Consider the following 4,659-nt stretch of genomic DNA (forward strand, 5'->3'; position numbering starts at 1 on the left):
CATTGCTTGAATGCTGTAAAAGGCCCTAACTAAGAATGAAAATCAGCCCCTTCAATGTGCATTTCTTTGATAACATCTTACCGTATTAAAAAGTAAAAGGAATACCATGGAGTATTTACACGTTAATTTAAAGACCATCAGCTCCTAACAGCAAGGCCATTTCTAGAATATAGTCAGCAATTAAAGAGCTTTCACCTTTTACATAAACTTGAGTTTAAAATGCAGTCCTCCTGGAAAATGACAGTGTAAATGAGCACGTGAGGGTGTGTGTTCACTGATTCCACTGGCAGAATGCTCAGTTCACAGGTGAGAAGGCCACTGTCAGTACTGTGGCCCTGCAGCCAAATTTCATAATTTCAGACCTGCTAGACAGTCTTATCTTGCACAGGTGTATCTAACTCAGTGTGAAAAGTGGATTCACTTTTGGTGGACCCTTCTACTGACAATTCACTAAAAAAACCAGAAGTCGCTTTGTCCTTCTTGGCTGTACTTCCTCTTCAGTGAAAAAGACATCATTTCACCCAATTCAGTTTCAATCAATACACTTTGCTCTGATAAATCAGATATTATTTTACAATAGTTTTAAGAACAGAAATTAAGGTAAGTCATAAAGCAAAACATTTAAGATTTAGTTCTGGACTGTAGAATTTTAACTGGCTTCTGTGATTAGTGATTAGCACCATACATGTAATACACCCGCCAGTGGGGGTAGGATTAGTTGTTCTACATAATGCCAAATAAACTGAAACTTCAGCAGTCAGCTAGATAGTTTGATTCAATCACTGTTACAAGCACAACATTTGTTTCAGTTTCTTTTGCTTAGGTTAAGAAAAAGTAGAGGAGGGAAATGCTATTCCCTATCAGAATGTCTGTGTTCCAACACAACTACATCGTCTAACACAGCACACTCTCACCAGGCTGCTTCATATGTTATGGAAATTTTGTGTGAGATGAACAAGCTACTTAGTCATAAACTCCCACAAAATGGAATGATATACCTCTTACTAGTGAACAGTAAAGCCTAGGGCACATGCTCCTCTAAATTAATACACAATTATAATCTTAAATGAAAATGTTACAAATGAAATAAGTTTGTGAAATCTGTCATTCCAGAAGTGGGAAGCACCAATGTAAAACATTCCTTACACACACACTCATAATCTCAGACATTTTAATGTACTGTCAAGCATACAAAAATGGGTTGGTGGCTGGTGTAAGAAACACTATTGATATATCATGAACTAAATGTCTGTGGATTACACCTTGTACTATCAAATGAAATGCAGCTATTCTGAAACTGATCTAAAATATGTTCATTCTAAAACACACTTTCCCAAAAGATCTAGGGAATCTGGATATGGATCTGCTTATGTTGTTTCTAAAGTCCTATGTATCTACATGTATAATTCAAGTAAGAGTAAATTTTATCTTATGGTAATTTTCATACTTCTTCAAGCCATTATTACTATGAAGATTTTCTAAGGCACTTACCTTGCAAACACTCTCACAGGTGCTTAGCATTAAGCATGTGAATAAACTCCATTGACTTCAATGGAACCTCTTAAATACTCAAGATAACTGGACTGAGACAGAACACACTGCATGTTACAGTGTCAGTTTTTCAGTCTAACCCAATCAAACATAAATCAAAACAACAGAAGCATATAAACATGACTGTTTCACACATCTATGGCTTCATATTTGGCTCTGTTATGTGATGCTGCTATTTTGATTTATACCAGTTCAAAAAATACTCATCTACAATAACTGTTTCAAGGAGAGATCATAAAGTTGAACTGAACCAGCCAACATGATGAAGTTTCAAGACTGTCTAGCTTCAAGAGAAGCTTTGGTAAGGACACTTCATTTTTAGGAAGGTAACTAGTTTTGCTGGATGTGCTTTCTAGGATTGTTAATACACATCCTAATTTTTCATACCTGTAAAGTGTTTAGGTTTTGAAGCCTCATTTCATAATAATCTTTAGAGCTATTATTATTAAGCTTCATGTGTGAAAATTTAGATTTATCAAAAAAAAGGCATTCTTTGGAATAATTTTACTCTTTTTTCTCTTGTGGGGATTTTGTTCTCAAAAAAAGCAGAATATTCAGAATAAACACTGTGATGCAGTACTGTACTGAAAGACAAATTAAGTGTGTGTAGTGAAGGTTTTTAAAAAAGATTCTGCTATTTCCAAATTTGCCATTACGTGGGCTCTTCTAGGCAAGGAAACTGGAAGTGGCAACAGACTTATCTGACTTCTGGTTAAAGGCTGAACTGTCTGGCTTCCTTCAGTTGGCTGAAAGACTTCATTTTAAGGGGTTCCTTTGCCTTTTCCTAAGGATAATGTGATCCAATCTGTGCATTCAGAAGTATCCTGGCAATGATGAAATACAAACAAATGTGGAAGTGGGTGTTACGGCTGAATAAATGGAGAAACTGTGGCCCAAAGACAGCATCACAAGCTAGTGGGGAGATTCTGAAGCATTATGTATCTTTGAAGAGCTCTTTTCACATTACTTTTTTTCCAAGTGCTGTTCTACTGCCTCATAATGTCTAAAAACAGTTCCTCTTTGTAAGGTGTGAAGTGAACAGAAAAACAGCATATGAAACAAAAGTGAATTTCCATTCCTGAATCTCATAGATAAGTTGGATCGTCTTCTTTTGATGCAAGAAAACTAGAAACATGTACAGAAAAAATGTTCAGATGGAAGTTTAATTGCCTGTTCCTTACAGTTTTCTTCAAATAGAGGATTACCTCTAGTCAATGCCTGCAAAGATTAACTTCTGTTCACTTACAGTGCTAAGTAAGACCACTATCAAAAAGCCATACACACCTAAATTTGGATCTTTCTGAAATAGAACTAACTGCATAATATAACAAGTAATGGCTACTAGCGGCATGCTATGTATACACAACAATACCCTTTCAAGTTTTACAGTCTGGAATTGTGGCAGCAGGCCAGCATATTATCTCCTAATCCATTCCAAACCCAGGTTGCTAAATATTATAAATATTCATACATGCCATTGAAAACTACTAAGGGCTTTAGTCACACACTTTTTGCATCATCTTTATGTTCCAAAAATTAAGGAATGTTTGCCCCTTTTTTGCATATGGATAAGAGTGTGAGTTCCCTTTTGTTCATCTCCACAAAACCTGAAAACAAATATGCACAAATTCTCTAATCCTCTTTTCACACCTGAAGGTGATGCGAAAGAGGAAGAGGGTTGACAAAAGGAAAAGGGTTGACAAAAAGAAGCATCAGTGGTCAGCACCACGGCACTATCTTGTGCTGCCATGGCAGGTCAGCACTTTCAGAGCTTTTTCCTAACTTCTGCTCCCTCTACAGGTGTTATTTCTGAGATAATGCTGGATAATGTCATACGGAGAAGGTGCCACAGAAAGTAACCTTTGTTCAGGCTCTCTGATGATTTGAGAAATGGCACTGATAAAGTTCCCAAATAATTCCATCTTCCCTTTGTCTATGAATACAAAATTCTGTACTGGCAGTCAGAGTGCAGAATTATGCAGCTGAGGTTTGAAAAAAGGAAATCAGTAAGTGGTCAAGAGTATGAAATACTGCCTGTCTCTAAGGAGAGTCATGCTCAGTACTTCCCTCACTTCCCTCTCTCATCTTTCCCTGCAAAGACATAATTCTAGGAAAGTGCTTTTAAATTTTTTCTAATATATAGCTATAAAAGCAGTGTCACTTAAATGGTGTATATTGCCATGTGCTGCAGGCTGTAGGTCGTCCTGCATCTGCTAAATCATAGAGTTTACAGGAACTATTACTACTGACAGCTTTGGGTGCTTGCCTTCACCTGAGAAGAGGGTCATTCCAGATCACAAACTAATTCTGTTTGCTGCCTACTGCTATCTTTGTATCTTTCACATATTTACTTACAGCTCTCAAAATGTTCCCCACTTGCCAAACTAAAACTACAGCATTTAAAAAGCTTTACAAGTTTTGTTCCTCTGTAACAAATACGTTTTCAGTTATTACATAGATGAGTCTTCTGAAGGCACACTTACAACTAACATCTGCTGTCAGCTCACCAGTGGAGAAGAGATGCAGGTGGTTTGGTGTCATGGCATATATGCCAAACTAGAATGTACATCTGAGCAACACCACGGTGGGAACAGCTTGCAACCTTCTCCCCATCTGCTTCTTGCAGTGAGATAAGTAAAACACCTTCAACACTTCTCTAAAACCATGTCTTGTTTGCTATTGAAGACAAAGCCTTTTACTAAAGACTTTAACTACTAAGACCAGTAATTTAATTATTTTGTCTACTTATTGACGAAAGTACAGATAAAAATTTTCCAGGCTGGATTTTAAGGCTTCATGCAATAAATGGCAGAGTAAAGAGCACAAATACAGTGCAAATACAAAGAGTAAGACCATACCTATTCCTGACACTTTCAGTACTGTTTGCCTGTCGGGGTCTCCTCCTCCCTGCCATGTAGCCCTGGGAGAGGGGCCCTGGAGGGGAGACACAGGGTTTCCCTGGCCCTGCTCAGCCTCGTTCCCCATGGGTTGTTTTGTGTTCCCCTGCACGGGCAAAGGACCCTCGGGTCCCGGGATTGAGCAGTTCCTCGGCAGATCCCAACCATGCGGCTGGAGGAATAAACATCTCTGAAACATCTACCAAGAATC

General features: G+C 38.0%; 1 protein-coding gene across 4 annotated transcripts in view; it reads right to left on the bottom strand.

Annotated features, from left to right (window-relative positions):
* RAPGEF4 (Rap guanine nucleotide exchange factor 4) overlaps nt 1-4,659 on the bottom strand; it is a 158,617-nt gene that overhangs the window by 3,150 nt on the left and 150,808 nt on the right. The gene's annotated exons all lie outside the window — the stretch shown is intronic.

The sequence above is a fragment of the Corvus brachyrhynchos genome, unplaced genomic scaffold, assembly GCF_000691975.1.
Source record: "Corvus brachyrhynchos isolate BGI_N302 unplaced genomic scaffold, ASM69197v1 scaffold255, whole genome shotgun sequence".
In the NCBI taxonomy this organism is placed as follows: Eukaryota; Metazoa; Chordata; class Aves; order Passeriformes; family Corvidae; genus Corvus; species Corvus brachyrhynchos.